General features: G+C 44.6%; 1 long non-coding RNA gene across 2 annotated transcripts in view; it reads left to right on the top strand.

The window, feature by feature from the left end:
- LOC147025657 (uncharacterized) overlaps positions 1-23,041 on the top strand; it is a 77,943-nt gene that overhangs the window by 45,542 nt on the left and 9,360 nt on the right. The window contains exons 2-3 of one of the 2 annotated variants that reach the window (XR_015059626.1): positions 4,580-4,633; positions 4,785-4,987. This is a non-coding gene — a long non-coding RNA (uncharacterized LOC147025657). Of the gene's footprint in view, positions 1-4,579; positions 4,634-4,753; positions 4,988-23,041 lie in introns of those variants that run through there. The other variant, XR_015059625.1, reaches the window with a different exon arrangement.

Genomic DNA, 23,041 nt, shown 5'->3' with positions numbered 1-23,041 from the left:
TGATTGGACACATGGTCTGGCAGCCAGAAGTATTAAATTTTTTTGATGTGGGTTTTTTTTTTGGATAAGATTCACTTGGCTGTGCTCTCGATGGGTTTGATAGTGGAGTTGCAGCTGAATCCCCAAACCTATCCAGGTTCCTCCTGATGACTTCATCTTTGCTTTTTGCTTGTTCGGATTCCTTCTGATTACTCCAATGAAGGACTGTACCAATTTGGTCTTTCATTTGATTTGAATTTCATTTATTTTCATCCCATTCTGAATTCAATTGTGAAATGAGAGCGAGAGATGAACCTTCAGAGTTTAGGCTTTATTCCATTTGATTGGAGCCGCTTCTGTGGGCACACCGGGGAATACAGGTTCAGCTAGGAGTACATAAGCAGTAACGTATACATGTGCAGTTAATCATTGCAGACAATCCGCGTAAGCACGGAGTTTGATATAATCTCCATTCTCACCAGTCAATGAGCACCTTCAGTTAACGAGCATCAAGTGAACAGCCGATGTCAATAGCAATGCCCCGGGGACAATCACTCGTGCCGCAGAGACCTCCCCTTATACGCGAGATGCACAACATGTGATCCCGCGTCATGTCCCTCAATTCACGTCAATTCACCACATTCTCCCCACCTTTAAAATGTAACTAGGGGCCCATCTTACACACCATGATTGCTTTAGCACTATAGGAGTATACATTTCAAGCAACGCGGACTAATAGATCTACAGAAGCATACATGCCAAGCAGTGATTATTTTGAGTTGTAGGAGCATGGAAATGAGCATCGATATATGATATAATGGGCATATAGGAGCATGAGCAGCGAGAATGCCGATAATCCCCTTTACAGATTGAGTCGTCGAGGGGGCCTTATTCGTCGACCTCTCCGGGAGTAAACGGCAGTTTCACTTGAGGGAGACTCGATCCTCTTGGTGAGCCTCGACTTGTGCCGGGGATGACTCCTCGATCGCTCTCGGGTGGAACGCGGCAGCCCCGTCGCCTGGCGGAGTTCCTGGGGGGAAATGTCAGAAGGAGGAGTGCCAGAAGGTGGTGTACCGGCGGGAGGAGTACCTGAGGGAGCCAGATGGCGAACCGACACAGTGGTCTCCCTGCCATCCGGGAGCCTGACATGAGCATACTCTGGATTAGTGTCAATGAGTTCGACCCCCTCCACCAGCGGTTCATACTTGCTTTGTCGTACCGGGCGTTTCATGAACACTGTACCGGGATGGGTCAGCCAGTTGGGCACCGTTTGACCGTCAACATAACGTCGTTGGTGAGTAAACATACGTTCGTGAGGAGTGGCATTTGTGGACGTGCAGAGCAAAGAGCGTATGGAATTCAGAGCGTCGGGAAGAGTAACCTCCCATCGCTCCGGAGCCAGTCCTCTCGATTTCAGCGCCAGAGTTACGGCTTTCCCAAATAACTCCATTATACCGTTCCACCTGCCCGTTTCCCTGTGGGTTGTAACCCGTCGTTCGACTAGTTGCTATGCCGTGCTCTAATAGGAATTGTTTTAGCCCGGCCGACATGAAACACGGCCCTCTGTCTGAATGTATGTACGAAGGTCTCCCAAACATAGCGAAGAGGTCAGAGAGACATTTTACGACAGTGCCCGAGGTCATATCCGAGCACGGAAACGCGAAAGGGAACCTTGAATATTCATCAACAACGGTGAATATGTATCTGTTGTCTGTTTCGGTCGGCAGGGGCCCTTTGAAGTCGATGTTTAGTCTCTCGAAGGGGGAAGTGGCCTTGATCAGTCTGCCAGATGCCGCGCCATAGAATCTGGGTTTTAGTTCAGCACAAACAGGGCATGAAGCATTCATTTGTTTAATATCTTCAACAGAATAGGGAAGATTTTGTCTGCGTACGAAATGTGCCATCCTGGTTACCCCTGGGTGGCACAGAGACACATGGAGGTCTTGCAAAGCCTGACTGATTGTTGCCGAACTGTAGACCCGGGAGAAGGTATCTGCAGCAGGGTTTTCTTTCCCGGGGTAAACAATGTCGTATCTGTAGCAAGCTAGGTCTATCCGCCATCTCATAATTTTTTCATTCTTAATTTTTCCCGTTATTTTTCCCATCAAACATGAATGCCACGGATCGTTGGTCCGTAACGAGCGTGAAGTGGTTTCCCCCAGTAAATAATGTCTCCATTTCCGCAGCGCTTCAACGATGGCGTACGCTTCCTTCTCTATTGCCGAGTGTCTCTGCTCGCTTCTAGAGAGAGTTCTCGAGAAGAACGCGACCGGCCGCCCAGACTGATTAAGTGTAGCAGCTATGGCGTGATTTGAAGCGTCGGTCTCCACCACGAAGGGCACCGAGCTGTCGATCGATAAAACCACGGACTTACTGATATCATCCTTGAGATTGTGGAAAGCTCTTACAACAGCGGCATCTGGTGGAAAGTTTTTGCAATGCACTAGGGGATGTATTTTCTCGGAGTATTGCGAAATCCATCTCGCATAGTAAGCGAACATCCCGATCACCCGGCGCATTGTCTGCAAGTCCTGAGGTGGTGGAAGCTCACGGAGCGGGCGCAATCGCTCAGGATCAGGCTTAATTGTGCCGTCGGCTATTGTGTAGCCGAGAAGGTCAATTGACCTTGCCGAGAATATGCATTTCTCGTAGTTGAGAGTCAGATTATATTTTCTAGCAATGCTCAAGAATCTGTCCAGATTCCTATCATGTTCCCTCTGATCCCTACCGCACACTGTGACATTATCCACGTAAACAAAAGTGTCTTTGAGGTTTTCATCTGAGATGATGTCGTCCATAACCCGTTGGAAGCAAGCTACTCCATTCGTGACACCGAATGGTATCCTTCTGAACTGGTAGAGGCGCCGCCCTGCCTGGAATGCAGTGTAAGGTTTGTCTTCCTCTCGGATGGGAATTTGATGATAGGCGCTTCGCAAGTCGATGGTACTGAATACCTTATAATTGGCCACGCATTCGAACATCTCATCTATGCGCGGCAGGGGGTAGGCGTCGAGTTGGGTGAAGCGATTGCCCGTTTGGGAATAATCGACAACCAATCGTTTCTTATGGTTCTGACTGCTGGTTACTAACACCTGTGCGCGCCATGGCGAATCGCTCGGTTCTATAATTCCCTCCTCCAGTAATCGCTTGGTTTCCGAAGTGATGAAATTCATGTCAGCAGTGGTATATCGCCGCGATTTGATCGCTATCGGTTTGCAGACCGGCGACAAGTTAGCGAACAGCTGGGGGGACGTCACCTCCGCGGTGGTCAACGCATTTAAAATTAGACGAGGCTTGCTTCCTCCAAAGGGTATTTCGACGCTCGTGTGCTGCTTGAGGACATTATGACCCAGAATTACGTCTGCGCACAAATCACGAAGCACCAGCACCTTTACATCCCGATGCGTGTACCCTTTTACGTCCAACGTAAAACGTCCAAATTGAATAATAATAAACGTCATGGGTCAGGGTCAAGTGTCCATTCAAAGTGGTGTGGCATCAGTGTGTACGGTGTAAGGGGGGGGGGGTTGCCCCCAAAATATTGTTATGGATGTGGCGGTAAATGGAGGAATTTCATAGCAAAGTTAGGATTGTATGGAGTTGCTTGGGACGTGGACGTGTAGGAGACATCTCGATGTAAATTTAGTGGGGGAAACTGTGAGCTTGAGTGTTACTTGTCACCACATGAGGGGTGGTGCTGTGTTCGACAGGGATTTAGGCCAATTCACCCCAGTATGTAATTGCCCCCTGTGACCTTTTCCTACGTTTTTGCGTTTACAAGCCAGCAATAAAAGAAATGTCAAGGTTTGAGATAAACCCCTTGTGCTGTGCTTCCGTATATTCCATCCGTGCCTCCCTTTTTTTTTTCTCCGCGCACGCCATAATCTCTGAGAAACTCAGCTGTTCACCTTCCAGGAAAACCACTCAGTTATCCAGCCTGGTCGGTGTTAACCGCCCGTCTACGACAATTGGGTTGGAAGAATTAACCTCACCGGCCCGGCCACGATAATATGTATTTGCTTTCTTCTCCAAAACTACACACATAATTTTGGTGAAACTTGACCACAACCTTCATCGTCCATGATGAACCAAAGTTTGTTCACGCCCTTAAAAAATACGGTCTGAGGGGGTCTATGGGTGGGGAGGGGGGGGGTTCCCCACAAAATATGTATGCTTTCTTCTCAGAAACTACAAACACAATTCTGACGAAACTTGACCACCACCATCATCACCCTTGATGTACTGAAGTTTGTTCATGACATGAAATAAAATTGGGGTCGAAGGGGTTCTACTGGGGTGGGGGGATTGCCCCTCAAAATATGTATTTGCTTTCTTCTCCAAAACTACAAACAAAATTTCAATGAAATTTGACCACAACCTTCTCCACCCAGGATGGACCACATTCAGTTTTTAAGCTGTGATATTCAATTGATATGATTTTGATGCAGCACAGACTTTATGAGCCAAATGGCCTCCTCTTGTGTCGAAGTTCCTTATGTATCCTCCTTTGTTCCCGGGATCAACATTTTGGGATCACACTTGCTCCCATGCTTCATGTGTTGGATCCCACGTGCTGCCTGGGTCCCCGAAACTAATCCAGTTTCCTCACCAACAAACAAACGACCACTGAACCCGAGTTGCAGCATGGGTATCCGTATCCTTGAGTAGTTTGTCCTTTTGATATCTAAGTAAACAATCATGCCTTTTATTGCTATGAACATAAATGATTCTTTAATTGCCTCATTAAGAACCTTCCTTGTTCTCTTGACCCCAGATGTGTCTGAATGATGCCACCACCACATCAGGTAAGATTTTGATGAACTTTTTCCGACATGTGCTGAGCATTACACACTGCAGTGCAACACGTACAGTGTCTGCATATAAGGGTGAACAGTGTGGTAACCACAAGCATGGGAAGAAGCCATTTGGCCAATAATATCAAAAATAATAACAATAAATAATTGTATTTATATGTTTCTTTTTTCTGATGGATACCATGCACTGATTCACATGTTTCCTCCTGCACATCCCAGTGACTCAATCTGGATGTGATACTCAATTAAAAGTCTGTTGAAATGAAAACAAATACACTTTTCCTCCAAGTGGTTGCAAACGGGCCAACCAGCTTCAGCTCTCTGAAGATTAACTTCTTCCAAACACTCTTATCCACCGTTGGCTTTGCAGGGGAACAGCATTTTTTTATAGTCACATCCTCATTCACGAGGAAGCTGTGATTGGATCTGTCAAGATGAATGTTTATGTCCTTCAACAAAATTGACTCCGTTTCTAAGTTGGCATGAGCAACATGGTAAGCCTGGTGTTGTCTCAGTGGTTAGGGTGGCTGGCTTGGGATCTTCGGGTCCTGAGTTCGAGCCCCGTTTCCACTGAATTAACACCATGTGTGTTTGACTGAGCCTGTTATCCTTCCGAGGTCAGCGAAATGAGTACCAGTGTACTGGTATAGGGGCACAGCATCGGTGGCATAGTTGTACCCAAACAAAATTATGGCTAACTGGCAGCCAAGCTGCCATTTTCAAACGGAAGGAGAAGAAGAATCTGAAGAAGAAGAAGAAGAAGAAGAAGAAAGAGGCAGTTTGAAGCAGGGTTGTATCACAACTGGGCTGCAAAAAATTGTGGGAAGCTTGGCAGATTAGTCCCCATTCCCTCCAGTTGTGAAGACTGTTCAGTGTATCACATATCTTGGCTTTGATATGTAAGGTAGGTCCAAAACACCACACTAATGCTATGTTGTCCACAATTCAGCTATTTTATAATTATAACTCTTATTGTCATGAATGCTCGGTCGTGTCAAAAACATTTTTTACTCATTGTAATCGTCTTATTTATTTTGCCTTCCTAACTCTGGAGATGTCCCCTTGGAGAATTGCGTCACGGTATCGCCATGTAAGCTTGTAGAGATTGAATGTTGATAAGATTGAAGCTTGAAGAGCAGTCGCCAAGTGGCTCAAGAACTTCAGGAAGCACTCCAACGAAATGGTTGAAAAAACTTTAAAAAAGTAAACGTTAATTTTTTTATATATACGAACAAATACAACCCGTCGCTTCGTTGACGGCAATATGAGAGAGACAGAGAGACAGAGAGACAGAGAGACAGAGAGACAGAGAGAGAGAGAGAGAGAGACACAGACACAGACACAGACACAGACACAGACACAGACACAGACACAGACACAGACACAGACACAGACACAGACACAGACACAGACACAGACACAGACACAGACACAGACACAGACACAGACACAGACACAGACACAGACACAGACACAGACACAGACACAGACACAGACACAGACACAGACACAGACACAGACACAGACACAGAGACAGACACAGACACAGACAGAGACAGAGACAGACAGAGACAGAGACAGACACAGACAGACAGAGACAGACAGAGACAGACACAGACAGACAGACAGACAGACAGACAGACAGACGGTGAGAGACGGTTCTGGATTTGTATTAGGAAGTGAGACTTGTTGAGGGGGAAGGTTTGGGTGGTAGTACAGGATTGAACATAATGGGGTACAGGAACACATGTTTGGTCCTACAGAACTTTAATATACAAGAAAATAAACATGACATTAACCAAAGCTTTTTGTGCTGTGTTTATTGTGCTGTACATGTACTTAAACTCAAAGATAACATTGCTGATTTGTGAGGTGGGCAGAACATCCTTGTTGACTGACGTAAGTAAATGGCATAGGATAACTCGAGATTGTACAGCCAGGTACGTGTTTGATATCGTATGTTTGATTTGTTCTTCAAACCTTCTTGATGATCGTCCTTTACATGGTATCCTGACATAGACTGGACATTTGTCAGGACCAACCCTTCAATCCTTTGTCATATTTAGAAACTTGTGCACATATCTCTTAATTATGTACTCTGGGTAACCATTCTCACCGAGTATATTCATGATTTTCTCCATTTCAGCAGGAAGATTACAAGGTGGGCAAATCATCCGAACCCTGTTCACAAGGATGTTGATCAAGGCAATTTTGTATCTCGTGTAGCTGTAGGAATCCCAATGAGTATACTGCCCAGTGAAAGTAGGCTTCCGGTCGATGGATGTAGTGAAACTATGTGCAGATCTATCGACCAAAACGACCAAAACATCCAAAAATGGCGAAGTGTTTGAAGATTCCAGCTTGCAGGTAAACTTAAGCGCTGGATGGAAAGTACTAAGCCGTGTCAAGAAGTTATCACATGCCAGTTGTATCAAAAGGGAGGCGTTGCGACAGTAATGTCTCCTATTTCTCTAAGTCGCAATATTCGCTCGCTTACGCTCAGTCATGTTTCTCCTTTTCAAACTGGTACACATTACTTCGTCATAGCGCTCCCTTTTGATACTACTCACCCTGCCCAAGGCTGTGCTTCGCCCCCTTTCACATGATCATTTATTTAATCAAATTGAGTAGTCATAATAAGAGTATTTTTTATTTTCAGGAATAACTTAATTTATTCATCAATTAAAAATAATTCAGCGGTAGCCCGTTAACCCCCCCCCTCCCATTGCTTTCTTATTTACCCCCCTTTGTATATAAATATATATCCACCATACATCCATTGGGACCACACTCTGTGCAGAACATTGGTGCTGCCTATGCAGTCTCTTTGGCTGTTGGGCACAATCCTGGAGAGGTCACCACTCCAACACAGTATACCAGCAAGCTGGCACTCATTTTGTCGACCTCAGAAGGATGATATGCAGAGCTATCCCCACCTGGTATTAATTCAACTGCCAAGGGGGATTTGAACTCAGGATCCGGGATCCCAAGCCCACCACGCTAACCATTAAGCCAACACAACACCAGCCAACACTGCATATAAAAGTCCCTATTGGTTTCTTATTTCCCTCCTCTGTATATAGATGATGTTTATAATTTCTTGTTGTATTCATTTTTCAAAACCCTTTGAAAACTTGGTTTATCAATTAATTTGGATGCTTGTTTCCAAGATGTAGCAAGTCTTATGTTTTCTTTGCTCCAAACATTTTTCATCGTCTTTCATATGATCATTTCTTGAATCAAATTGAGTGGTTATAAGAGTATGTTTTTTTTTTAGGAATAACTTAATTTATTCATGAATTTAAAATAATGCAACAGGAGCCCGTTGAAAACCCCAGCCCCGTTTTTTTATTCATACTTGTACGTTAATCCCATCTGGTAATGTATTTATTCCATCACTCATTATGTATCTTTTATCATCAAATGCCGTTGGAGCTTTCTTACTAACAGTCTCTGAGAATATTGTGCGTTTATAATTCCGAATAACATTAATCTCTCCTTAAACATCCTTTCTCTTCCATTTACAGGTACATTCAAGGTAATGTTGAAAGTTCATGGTCTCTTTTAATACACTCTTCTTTTGACCTTTAAGTTTCTTTTCACATTTTAATTCATTTCACCCTCTCGTAAAGTATTTATAAGCATATGCATTTGATCTAACACCAACAACTTCACTTAGTATCTTTTCACCTAATTCATCTTTAAATTTACCAACAACCTTCCGGATGAGAAGGTTGTTGGTAAATTTGACTTCTGGTTCTAGGTTTGGAGCGTCGACAGGTCTCTTTCAGGGCTCTCTGCTGACGATCTCAAAGATAAGTTTCCGGTCATTATATGTCCCGTTTTAACTTTATTTTCTCACCTACATGTTACTGTGTGTTACTAATTCGGTTTTGTTTCAAATATCGTGATATTTTGTGAGTTTTCATCGACTTTGTCTTACCGGGTTGCTTGAGGCCTACCCATCCTTCCCCTCTGGTTGTACGATTGTGTTTATTTGTATTTTCTCCCCATTACCTTCAATTCCTATCTTCCTCGCTTTCCCAACGACCCCCATCCCTCCCAATTATACACTCTGTTTCTTGTCTTAAATCCAAAAAATAAAAAATCGACCTTTCTCCTTGCATTCTCACGAGTCCCGATCCGTTTTCGTCTTCATCTTCGTCTTCCTCCTGCCGGCACACCATCTTTATTCTACTAAGCTGACCTCTCGACATTACCTTCACGATTTCTTCCTCCAACTTTCCATTCCTGAATCTTACCTGTTCTTCAAAAATCCATCAAAAATCAATAATCTTCCTTGGATCCTTTCGGTCGAAACAGCTCCTTTAACCACGTGTTTCTCTACCCTCCTTGGTACTTTTCATAGACCCAGCAGCTTTTACTCTGCGTTTACAGTTCCAAATTCACCACACACTTACACGATTTTACTTCGAACTTCCCTTTTCCGAATGTTACGCAATCCTTATTTCAAATAAATAAATTCACCTTTGACTATACACCTCCCATAGCCACGTGCTTCTCCCGTAACCACGTGATCTATTTACACCCCCTGCATTTATCGATCCAAATTCACCATTCACCTCACGAATTTCTCGACAACACTTCCATTACCTGATCTGATGAAAACTCTCAATAATAATAATAATAATAATAATAATAATAATAATAATAAAAACTATCTATATATTAATACTGAAGGACCAATTTTGTGCTCCTCCTCGCGGCTGCCTCACGCTTTTCTCGGTACTGTGACCTGGACTGAAAGAAACTTCATACCTGTAAGAGTGCATCGCACATCGTGGCAATAGTCAACTTCCAAATCTGAAGCAGAATAAACTTTTCGTTTTACATTCGTTTACATGGCGACGTGTGACGTCACCAATGAGAGGTGCCAGGACGTCATGACATCATTGGTCATTCGCTGACGTCATTACGTCTGTCGTCGACAGACCGTTACCACTGAGAGGTGTAATTCCACTCCATGAAAATAGCATCTGCAATGTAAAACCCTCTTCTGCACTTGCTGACTATCGCAGAATGTGAATTTGACACAAAAAATGTGACAAGAAACATTGTATCTTCTATATATTAATACTGAAGGACCAATTTTGTGCTCCTCCGAGCGGTCGCGTCATGTTTTTCTCAGTACTGTGACCTGGACTGAAAGAAACTTCGTACCGAAAAGAGTGCATCACACAGTGGCAAGAGTCAACTTTCAACTCTGAAGCAGAATAAACACTTTTGGTTGAGACGGGGGCAGGGAGTGAAGAGGTGGGGGGCAAAGTAAGCAGCATTTTGGGCGGGGGTAAGCAAATTGAAAGCTGGAGATGGGGGAAACGGGGCGGGAGGTGAGCAGGCAGGGGCTGGGGTGAATTAGGCGGGGTTGAGTGTGAGGGAGTGGACAGAGAGACGGGCCCGGGGGCGAGTGGGGCGGGGAATCAAAAGACGGGAGGGGTGGTGAGTGAAGAGGCGGGGGCGGGGCCTGGGTAATTAAATTTTTGGGCTGGGGTAAGCAAATTGAAGGTGGGGGGGTGGGTGGGAGGCGAGGGGTAATGGGGGCAGGGGCAGGGGATGAGTAGGCGGGGGCAAGCACGCCCTGTCCAGTCCATGTCCCTCGAGTGTGTGTGAGCTGGTGAGGGTGGTTGAATGAACGGAATCCGTCTGTGATGGGGTTTCGGCTCGTCTCTTATAATGCTTCATCTTCATCTTTCACACGTGTGGTTCTCTTTATTGTATCATAATGCACGACTCTTCGACTATTTAAACAGATTGCTCTCAATTTGACCTTTCCTTCATACCTTGCCGAAAAAATCCAACTGTTACAGCGTTTCTTCTCTCCATTCTCTAAATTCGCCTTTATTGCATCCATCAAGAAATGTCTTTAATCACATCTCTGACCTAAAATAAAAAAAACGGTTTGCTATGACTGTTCACTTCCTTCAACCATTCTTTTTTTCCAACTTCAGTGCCAACTCACCCCTCTCACCCCTCCCTCTCAAAACAACCATCGCACACTTCTCCCTCCAAGCCTCCCTCTCACCTCTGTCAAAAACTCCCCCCTCACCTTTCTCCCTCAACTCTCCCCACTCACCTTTCTCCCACCATCCACCCCCTCACTCACCCTTCTCAAAGTTGCCCTCCCCCTCTCATCCACAAAGCTGCCTCCTTCCACTGCCCTCTCACCTCCATCTCATCACTCCACCTCCTCAAATTCTCAACTGCCATCTGCCCCCTCTCTTTCCTCCCCCAGCTCCACAGAGCCTTTTCTCCTCCTCATCCGACCCCTCCCCGAGCTATTCTGCAATCCCCCATACTCTTTCAACAACCCTCCTTCCCTCCCCCCCTCCTCCCTTGTATTTCCCCTCCCTCTTCATTAACAGTGTGGACCTCAAATATCCGGGGCCTTCGCTCAAACCTTTCACATATTTCCATACAGGTTGCCAGTGACAAACCAGACATAATCTGCCTAACAGAAACTTTCCTCCCTGAAGATGTCTCTGACTCCCAAGTATCTCTCCCTGGTTACTCCCTCCTCCATTATGACAGACCTGAGCCTCGTCCTGGTGGAGGAGTTGCTCTCTTTATCAAAGACTCTATTCCTCACTCTCCAAGCACTGCCCTCACTCCCCCACACACCCAGGAATACCTCTGGCTTCAGCTTCCCTCCACTCCCACCTTATGGTTCTATGTGTACTGTACCATCCACCAAACAGTGATGACTCCATCTTCACCTCACATTCTGAAAACATGGACAAACTTCTGTCTTCTCATCCAAGCTCTCTCTCTTCCTCATATGTGGCGACTTCAATTGTCATCATGCCTGTTGACTAGGTGTGGGTACCTCTCTCACTTGTCATGGCACTTCAGCAAAAGCTTTCTGTGACTTATTGGGACTGACTCAATTGGTCAATTTCCTGACCAAGATCTGAACCAATGGTACTCCATCTCTTTTGGATCTGATTTTGACAAATTTCCCTGAAAATATCTGCTGCTCTTCCTCCGCTCCAATCGGATCTTCTGACCACAAACTTGTCAAAGTGGACGTCTCTCTGGCTATTATCAGAGAACCACCTCACCTCCGTTAAAGGGGCTGTCACACCTTGACGTTTTAGCCAGCGTATGGCAACGTCTCAAAATGTATGTGAAACGCTGGTGTACGCTGAACTATTGATATTTTTTTAAGTTTTTGGCGTATTCATAACGAGTGGGACGTATGCATAACGTATTAGTAATGTACACAGAACGTTTCGATAACTTGTAGACAACTTATACCAACGAATGCTTAGCGTGTTGTCGGCATTCACAACGTATGCCCAACGATAGTCTAACGTATGTATAGCCCGCGGGAGCGTATCGCCGACGATCACATGGCGTAGCCTATTAAAAGGCTGCTGCTCGACGACTCAAATCATAACCGCACTAGACATCGAAGTGTCAACATTACCGTCATGCCCTGTCACCCCTTGACGTTTTAGCCAGCGTATGCCGACGTATGAAAAATTTGCCGAATACGCTGGCACCCGTCGAATACGTTATGGGTCAGTTTTGTGTACGTTAAGAGCACGCTGAAGTACGCTAGCATACGTCGTAGTACGCCGAGCACGTCGACAAATTTTAAGCATGCTCATAAATTTTTGACGAATGCCAGCGTATGACTCGCACGTTCCGCATACGCTGGCCATAAGTTGTAGGCACGTTATGCGATCGTTGACACACGTCGACACATGTTACTTGTAAGTTACTCATAAGTCGAAACACGTTGAGGTAATGTTTAGTGCACCCGAAACTTATTTCTAACCTCTGAGTAACGTGCTTTGAACCTATGTGTAACGTATCTCCAACGCATATTGACGTATGAAGACGTATTTGATTGACTTCTTCTGGATGACCACAGAACTTACTGACCGTGTTTCTAACTTACAGCTACTGTATAATGGCGTATTGGCAGTGTTTCGGGGAATTGGTATGTAAAAATAGGCTTCACAGGAGGAACCCATCAGTGTTTCAAATTCCATGGTAAGTACATGTCCATGTCAGTAGTATCAGTAGTAGTAGTAGGTCCATGTCAGTAGAAGTTGGTGAGTGTGATGGGGAGGGAGTGATTATGGATCCTCCTTGCGTCCGCGTCCACGGCCACAGCCAGGAGACTTCTTTGCAGCATTCTTCGAAGTTTTCATTGGCTTTTTTTTTTATGTTTTTCTACGCTGAACTATTGATGATTTTTGAAAGTTTTTGGTGTATTCATAAAGAGTTGGACAAATGCATTACGTATTGGTCACGAACACAGAACGTTTCAATAACTTATAGATAACTTATACCAACGAATGCTTAACGTGTTGTCGGCGTTCACAACGTATGCCCAACGATAGTCTAACGTATGTATAGTGTGCGGCAGCGTATCGTCGACGATCTGACAAAAAAACACGTCCGCGTAGGCTATTCATAGGCTGCCGCTCAACGATTTCAATCATAACCGCACTAGAAATCGAAGTGTCAACATCACAGTCATGCCGAAGAAAAAAACAAACAAACATGGAGTCTGGAACACTGACGGGTTCCTACTGTGAAGCCCATTTTTCCATACCAATTCCCCTAAACGCTGCCAATATGCCATTATACGGTAGCTGTAAGTTAGAAACACGTTCAGTAAGTTCTGTGGTTGTCCGGAAGACGTCAAATACGTCTCCATACATCAATGTGCATTGGAGGCACGTTACTCATAAGTTAGAAATAAGTTTCGGGTATGCTAAAACATTACCTCGACGTGTTTCGACTTATGAGTAACTTACAAGTAACGTGTCAACGATCGCGTAACGTGCCTACAACTTATGGCCAGCGTATGCGGAACGTGTGCGTCATACGTCGAAAAATTTTGAGCATGTTAAAATTTGTCGACGAGCTTGGCGTACTACGACATATGCCAGCATGCTTCAACGTGCTCCAGCGTGCTCTTAACGTATACAAAACTTACCCATAATGTATTCGACGTGTGCCAGCGTTTTAGACAAATTTTTCATAAGTCAGCATACGCTGGCTAAATCGTCAAGGTGTGACAGCTCCTTCAGCCTGGCATTTCACTCAAGACGATGGGCAGGGTGTCCAAGCAGCCATCAAACTTATAGACTGGTCTCCGATCGCTACTTTCTCCAACATAAACTCATTCTGGGAATTCTTTCAAAGAAACTTGCTTTCCCTCATGCACAGATTTATCCCCTCTCGTCTTCAGTTGTCCTACCCTTCCTCCTGCCCATGGTTCACTGAAGCTTGTGGCGAGGCAGTTGTCCTGAAACAACTTGCCTTTGCCTCATGGAAAGCAAACCAAATTGAGGGTAATCTCAGTTCCTTCCATAAATCTCGGAACATCGACTCTCAGGAGAGCCAGAATACAACATCTTTCTTCGCTCAAGTCAGAACTGTCAAACCTCTCTCCCTCTAAATCCTGGTGGCATCTAATCAAATCTGTTTCTGGTGTATGTTCCCCCTCCATCCCCTCCCTCACCTCAAATGGCCGCACTGCTGATACCGCACATAAATAGGCTGAATGCATAAACTCGGTGTTTGCATCGAAATCTTGTGTCGAAAACCCATCGCTTTCTCTACCCACCTTACCCAGTCACACCCAACTGTCCCTGGACTCTGTGCCCTTTTCTCCTGAGAAGGTGGAGAACTTGCTGTCAAATCTCGACTCAGATTCTGCAACCGATCCAGACGGCATCAGCCGACGTGTCCTAAAAACCTGCTGCTCTGCTTTGCTCACCCTCTCATTTGCTCAAGGTCATCTGGCATCTGCTTGGAAATCAGCAAACATTACTGCCCTGCATAAAAAGGTGCATCAACAGATCCCTGCAACGACAGACAGATCAGCCTTCTCCCAATCAGCAAGGTTAGGAATCCATCATCGCTTCAAACATTAAATCCTTCCTTTTCTCCAATGGCTTGATTCAAATAATGAATTTGGTGTCAGACCAGGTCACTCTATGCTGGATATGCTGCTTCTGCTCTCCCAACAATTGATGGAGGTCCTCAATGCCGGACGTGAAATCAGAGCCATATCGCTTGACATATCGCGTGCTTTTGACACAGTCTGGCACCCTGCCCTGCTCACCAAACTCTCTTCCGATGGTATCCAAGGCCATCTCCACTCATGGCTCACAGACTTCCTCTCCTGTCGCAGTCAATGTGTGGCCCTAAATGGAGTTCTTTCATCCCCTCTTCCTGTCCAAACTGGAGTTCCTCAAGGTAGCGTTCTGGGCCCTGTTCTTTTTTTGGTTTTCATCAATGATCTCTCCAACTCTGGAAATCCTCTTTATCTCTTTACTGATGACTCCACCCTCTGCCGTTCCATCTGTCATCCCTCAGACCGACAAGCAGCAGCATCTTCGCTCACTGCAGATCTGGGTAAAATCACAAACTGGTCCAACATGTGGAACATGTCTTTCAATCCGGACAAATGTCACACTCTCACGATGTCTCTCCGAAAGGACCGTTTAGAACCCCCCCCCCCATCCACTTTCTCAACAACCCTCTGGAAGAAGTCCTTTCTTTCAAGCTTCTGGGTCTCACAATCTGCCATGATCATTCGGGGAAAGCCACATTTCAAACCTGGCCTCCAAAGCCAGTCGCCGACTGGGAATCCTCCGTCGTGCAAAGTCCTTTCTCGGCCTACCTGAGCTCCTGACCACTTGCAAAGCTTTCGTCCACAGCCTGATGTCGTACTGCTCTCCTCTCTGGGCTGGTGCTCCTGCCTCCCACCTTTCTTTGCTTCACGATGTGGAAACCAAGGCATTTCGGATCATTGGCATCTCCCGCGATGAGGCTGAGTCTGTGGGCCTCTCACTCTCTCACCGCAGGCAGGTCGGTGATCTTTCTGTCTTCTACCGTCTCCTCTCCAGTCTCGACCCCCCCCCCCTGCTCTCTCTCTCTCTGCGATTTGTCCCCACCACATTTCCACAGGGTGCTCAAGGTCCGCCAACAACTCCCTTCTGGTAAAACTCTTTCATTCCTCTTTTTCACCACCTTTGGAATAAACTCCCTCACTCCATTCAATTGCATTCTTCCTTCTAGGCCTTCAAAACACCTGTTCACCACCACCTCTTATCATCTCCCATCCAAATCCTCGATCTTTTCTACCCCCCGCAAATCCACACCAACCTCACCTTCTTTAAATTCCCTGGTTTCCTTCCTGAAAGTCCCTGTAATGTCCATCTTGTATTCCCCATGTTTCCTGCCCCATCCCTCTCCCTTCCACAGATATAATTTCTCTGTTCCCCACTGTTTTGTCCCTCCCACTCCCGCCCCTCTTGTCTCATGCCCCCCTTGCTGTGCATTGTGTTTTAGTTCTCATACGAGCCTCGACAGGTTTACAAAAAAAAACTTTTTATTCTTATTCGAAAAGAGTGGGTTATAAGGTTCTCAATTACTTGTATCATAAATATCTTCATCTTCTTTCATATCCTTATAAATATCATAGATCTGTAGTTATCTCTGGTATGAAGCTATCTGTATCCATATGTAGCAATACAATATTCTCACCATATTTTTTCTTTTGATTGTTATAAAAGTAATCATACATTAAATACTTTGAAAGATCGAAAACAGATGCTCCCGCAAAAATCGGTTTATCCATTTCTATGCTTCAAGCCTGGTGTTGGCTTCGTGGTTCGGGTGGCGGCTTGGGATCCTAGGGTCCTGAGTTCAAGCCCTGTTGGCCGCTGAATTAAAATACACTAGGAGGTTGACTCAGCTTGTCATCCTTGTGAGTTTGGCAAAATGAGTACCAGTGTATTGGTAAAGGGGACTGCATCAGCGGCATAGCCGCGTCCCAACCAATGATGTAACCAGCACCCACAGGCTGCACTCGATAGAGAGATTCATCTGTATGCTCTCTCTATTCAAACTAGTGTGGGCCCATACATGCGTGCCCGTACGTGCAAAAAAAAATACCTTCAAATCACCACAGGCCGTTCCTTCGCTCTCGGAAAGGACGACTGGATTGGGGCATTGTGTTTATCTATAAATGCGCATAAGAAATCGAGAAATTATTAGAATACAGTAAGTCATCACTATCCGGAAGAAGTGCGTGCCTGTATGGAATGTTCACATCATTCCACGAATTATCGCTTGCATTGAAGTAACAACTACTGTGATAGTTACACACACAGAGTTAATTAAAATCAAGTTTACCTCCCTGCCTTTGCTTGCCATGACATTCGTTGCCATTGACCATTGCCACTCCTACGCCACGGTAACCAAGGCGCCCTTTCACCATCGGCCACGCCTACGCAGCAACGTGTCCTGTCATTGGTTTGGTAAATAAATGGCCATAACTTGGGAAACACTTGGGAAACAGCTGAAAATGATGAAGAACGATATCAAACCTTGAAAAGGCACATACTCAGGTCCCCAGCGTCAATTGTGACGTCATATCAAATGAAGAAGAAGAATTGTGATGTCAATTGTGACGTCATATCAAACGAAGAAGAAGAAGAAGAAGAATTGTGACATCATAGCACCCTGTCCTGTCATTAGTTTGGTAAATAAATGGCCATAACTTGGGAACCGCTTGTCCGATTAATATCAAACCTTCAAAAGGCACGTCCACAGAGCCCCAGCAAATATACCTGGCAAGTTTCAATTTGATCGGACCAGTGGTTGTCGAGAAAAAGCGCACACACACACACACACACACACACACACACACACACACACACACACACACACACACACACACACACACACACACACACACACACACACACACACACACACACACACACACACACACACACACACTGCTGGAATTATAGATGGATGAACAGCACAAAAATTAACTGTAAATAGTTCTACTCATTTAAAACTTGGTTTATTTATCGACTTCTCCGCCTGCTCCCAAGTTGTCGCAAGTCTTACATTTTAACTAGTTCTAATATTTTCCATTGTTTTACCAAATGCAGAATTATTCATCAACTTGTGAAAGTCCTTCTCAAAATAATTATTTAGCCTTTGTTCTCATATTCGTATTTTCATCAATATATTGACCTAACCAATAACTTTGACTGAACTTTAGTGCCCTATGTACCTTTTTTACTTGTTGTCCTGCTTCTATAAATTGCTTTCGATTTATTTGATGGAAAACATACTTCTCTTTATCAATCAATGTTGTTAGTCATTTAGCTGTCGGAATATATTTAAACTCATTTGAAGAACTAAAGAAATGTTGTTGATAACCACCGATTATCTCTTGACTGGGGATCTTTTTCAGCTCCATAAGGAACGTCTTTATGTTTGTTATGAAGTTTTCTAGGATAGTTTAAATATACTTCAAAATAATACCCATAATCCCCCTTATCCAAATCTTCCTGACTTGTGGAGATTACATCATCTCAGATAGATTTGAACTCGTATTCTTTCACCCATTTAAAATTACCATCGGGTCGTGATGCACACATTTCCCAGCCATACAAGTTATTAGCATCAAAGTACATCAAGTAAGATGGGGCTTATCAGGTGAGAAGTCTGGATGATATTTATTATTTGCCTCAGCATATCTCTTTGAAAGGACTTGTGAAATTGCTCCTCTTTTCGCCTTCTCAAACACCAAGAGCATATCTACATCACTTAGAAGATCAAGGGTTTTTTTTGTCATTTTAACATAGCGCTCCAGGCTTGTCCAGGAGATGTATAATAATGGACAAGATCAAGTCCAAAGGAATCGTTATTATAACAAACTTCTCAATTTCTGAAACACATCAACGAGTAATAAAACATCAGTTATTAAATAAAGGTCATGATATTCACCCATATTCTTTATCTCAAACTCTTTCCAAACTTGTTTTTCTCTTTCATATTCTTCACCCATCATATGACATCTTCCTAACTTGTTATGAAAACGCTTTTGAGGAGGAAGTCTTGTTTCTTTAAATCTTTCAAAGGAACCCATATAATCATATGGGTAAATGCCCTTTTTAGAAAGAAGAGAAATGTCTTTACCCAAGTCAGCTTCAGTCCTAAATTGACTAGAAAGTATAGGAAAAGAGGAGATGTTTGAAACTAAAGAACTTAGAGGGCTTGTCATAAATTTGTAAGTCAAGAAATCTAATATTTGCATTTACACCCGTTTCATGAGTATAAATCTGTTTTGTGAATGAGATGAAATTTTGATCTTTCCAGGAGTCTTACTTGATTCTTTTATAAAGAGATGTGCATCATAATGGCAATTATTATGAAGAAATACAAGTATTAAAAAAAGAAAAAATACAAATTTCTAATTGCATATTGCTGATGGTCTTATCTTTTCTTTCTAAAGCTTCATCCATAAGGTTTTTCTTTTTTGATATTTTTTCTTGTTTCATTGCTTTTTCTACTTTTAGATACTCTTACTCTGAAAATAGAATGTACTCTTATTATGACTACTCAATTTGATTGAAGAAATGATCATATGAAAGGAGGCGAAACCCAGCCCCCGGCAGGGGGAGTAGTATTAATAGGGAGTATCAATGAAATGAAGTAATGTGTACCAGTTTTAAAAGGAGAGATATGAGTAAGCGTAAGCAAGCAACTATTGCGACTTTGAGAAATGTTAGACATTACTGCGGCAAAGCCCATCATCAACATACTGATAGTCCACTCCGACCAGCAATTGGTTTTGCCAAAAACTTCATGTGAATTTGTCACAATAAACACACATACGGGATTGTTCAGATGCACACGCTTACCATTTGGTGTGTCAAAGGTGCCATCTGTGTTCCTAATGCACAATGGAAAATTGGCTGGTGGGGATTCCAGGAGCCATGGTCTACCTTGGTGATTTGTTCGTAATGGTAAATTCCGTTAGCAACCATATTTGCAACCTTAAGAGTGTCTTGAAGAAGATGCAAGATGGTGGATTGCGATTACAACGCCATAAATGCGTTTTTCTCGCTGCTAATGTCACATAACTCGGCCACAAGTTAAACGTAAATGTGATACAGCCGACAGATGAGAACGTCAGGGTGATCATCGAGGCACCTGCACCAAAGAATGTAAAATAACTGAAGTCCTTTTTAGGGCGACTGAACTACCATGGCAAGTTTTTGCCAGATTTAGCATCTGCACTTGAACCTCGACATCATCAACTATGGAAGGAGGTGTGGTGGGAATGGAAGAAGGATCAACATGGAGCATTCCAAAAAGCAAAGTGCTTGCTGAAATCCACACATGTCCAGACTCATTACGATGATTGCAAGAAACTGGTGTTGTCATGCGACACCAGTCCATATGGTGTCGGAGCAGTGCGGGTGCACATAATGCCAGGACAGAGAGACCAATCGGGTATGCTTCGCGCACGTTGAATAATTCAGAGCGCAGATACTCGCAGGTCGATAAGGAAGGCCTCACAGTAATTTTTGGAGTTGAGAAATTCCACATCTATCTGTACGGCCGTGCCTTTGAAATAAATGCAGACGACAAGCCCTTGCTAGGCTTATTTAATGAAAAGCGGGCTATTCCAACAATGGCATCACCTCGAGTTCAGCATTGGGCATTAACCCTTGCAGCCTACGATTATAATATCATATACAAACCTGGCATGGCCAATGGCAATGCCGATGCACTGAGCAGTCTTCCACGTGTATTGACTGGGCCGGATGCTCCAATTCCGGGAGAAGTGACTCTCTTGATGGATACGATGGCGAGTTCACCGATCACCCCTATGCATGTACGGCTAATGACAGTCAAGGACTCTGTGCTTTCACGTGTTTGTGAGTACATCATCGGGGGTTGGCCAGGCACATTGCCACAGGAACAGTTCAAACCATTCGCAAGTCATAAGCAGGAACTGAGTGTTCATGTAGGTTGTGTGCTATGTTGAGCACGTGTGGTACTACCACCCTAATGCCGGCATCAGATGGTTGACATGTTGCACGTTTGCTGCACACGGCATACCTCAAACTCGTGTGTTGGACAATGGGCTGTGTTTCACGAGCGAAGAGTTTGTGCAAAGTTCATGAAAGTGAATGGAGTTCAACACGCCAGGAGTGCTCCATACCATCCAGTGCCAAACAGGTTTGCGGAACGTTTGGTGCAAACTGTGAAATTGGCACTGCGTAAAATGAGTGGTCCATTGCACACTCGTGTGTCGTGATTTCTCTTGAGTTATCGCACAACACCGCAGTCCACAATGAGACAAACACCGGCAGAGATGCTCATGAACAGGAAGATCCGTACACTTATAAACACGCTGTACCCAACGTCAACACCACGGTTGAGCATCAACAGCTGTCACAAAAATTAGCTCATGATTCAAGGACAATTCACGAGTTTTAAATTGGACAATATGTTTCGGTTCAAAATTACAGCTTGAGCGACAAGTGGGTACCAGGTTACTTCACCAAGTGAACAGGTCTTGTTTCATATACTGTGGAAGTGTCAACTGGTGGCATGCAGCAGATGTGGAAGCGACATGCCGACCAGATCAGCCACCAAGCTTCAACGTTGTCATCGATAATCAGCGATGTTGATTTTTCAGCAGGAGTGGAGGAAGCTCCCGAGCATCAGTGGAGTGAAACACAGGTACCTGAGGAGAGCAACGTTGCAGTGGATGACATTGAGGGCCCCAAGGTCGACATTGTTCTGGAGCCTGTCAGGAGGCGTGACCGACAAAGAGATTGAAAACCAAAACAACCAGATTGCTGTGGCTATAAAAATAATTAAAGGCCAAGCACGCAATGTGCAAAGACTGAAGTATTCATTGCTCTCATTGACATATTGTGTACTACATGAGTACGTAAGCCATGGGCATTTCTGGAGAATTTAGGATGACGATTGTTCTTGTGGGAGGTGTGAAAAGGGTGTTAATTGTCTGAGGAGGAGGATGTGTGATGTATTGCTATGTTGCGACTGCACTTGCGTGGACAGCTCTGGTGTGCGATGGTCGGATTAAAAGCTTGTTGGACAATGGCGGCGTTCTGGTAACCAGTATTTCTCTTTACCTCTTGACACGTTTCGGTTCTGGGAGAACTGAACATCCACAAACACTTGTTTGGAGATCTGCAGCTGTTTCAGATCACTGAGATATTGCAGATGTGCACATGTTCACTACATGGCCAAAAGTATGTGGACACCTCGTCTAACATCTCATTCCAAAATTATGGGCATTCATTTGGAATTGGTCCCCCCTTTGTTGCTGGAACAGCATCCACTCTTCTGGGAAGGCTTTCCATGAGAAGTTGGAACATTGCTGTTGGGATTTGCTTCCATTCAGCCACAAGAGCATAAGTGAGGTCGGCACTGATGTTGGGAGATTAGGTCTGGCTCACAGTCGGCGTTCCAATTCATCCCAAAGGTGTTAGATGGGTTTGAGGTCAGGGCTCTGTGCAGGCCAATCAAGTTCTTCCACACCGATCTCGCCAAACCATTTCTGTATGGACCTCGCTTTGTGCACGGGGGGCATTGTCGTGCTGAAACAGGAAAAGGCCTTCCAAAAACTGTTGCCACAAAGATGGAAGCACAGAATTGTCCAGAATATCATTGTATGCTGTCACGTTATGATGTCCCTTCACTGGAACTAAGGGGCCTAGCCCGAACCATGAAAAACAGCCCCAGACCATCATTCTTCCTCCACCAAACTTTACAGTTGGCACTATGTATTCAGGCAGGTAGCGTTCTCCTGGCATCCGCCAAACCCATATTCGTCCGTCAGACTGCCAGATGGTGAATCGTGATTCATCACTCCAGAGAATGTTTCCACTGCTCCAGAGCCCAATGGGGGTGAGCTTTTCACCACTCCAGCTGACAGTGGCATTGCGCATGGTGATGTTAGGCTTGTGTGTGGCTGCTCAGCCATGGAAACCCATTTCATGAAGCTCTTGACGAGAAGTGTTTGTGCTGATGTTGCCTCCAGAGGAAGTTTGGAACTCGCTAGTGAGCGTTGCAACTGACGACAGACGATTTATTTCCACGCTACGTGCTTCAGCATTCAATGGTCCCGTTCTGTGAGCTTTTGTGGTCTACCACTTTGTGGTTGAGCTGTTATTGCTCCTTGACGTTTCCACTTCACAATAACAGCACTTACAGTTGATTGGGGCAGCTCTCGCAGGGAAGTAATTTGATGAACTGGCTTCTTGGAAAGGTGGCATACTGTGATGGTGCCACATTGAAAGTCACTGAGCTATTCAGTATGGCCCATTCTACTGCCAATGTTTGTCTCTGGAGATTGCATGGCTGTGTGCTTGATTTTATATACCTGTCAGCAATCGGTGTGGTTGAAA

The sequence above is a fragment of the Eptatretus burgeri genome, chromosome 6 (assembly GCF_056783735.1).
Source record: "Eptatretus burgeri isolate ZD-2024b chromosome 6, Ebu_testis_v1, whole genome shotgun sequence".
In the NCBI taxonomy this organism is placed as follows: domain Eukaryota; kingdom Metazoa; phylum Chordata; class Myxini; order Myxiniformes; family Myxinidae; genus Eptatretus; species Eptatretus burgeri.
Note: the sequence above shows the minus strand (reverse complement) of the source record. Positions and strands in the feature narration are given on the sequence as shown.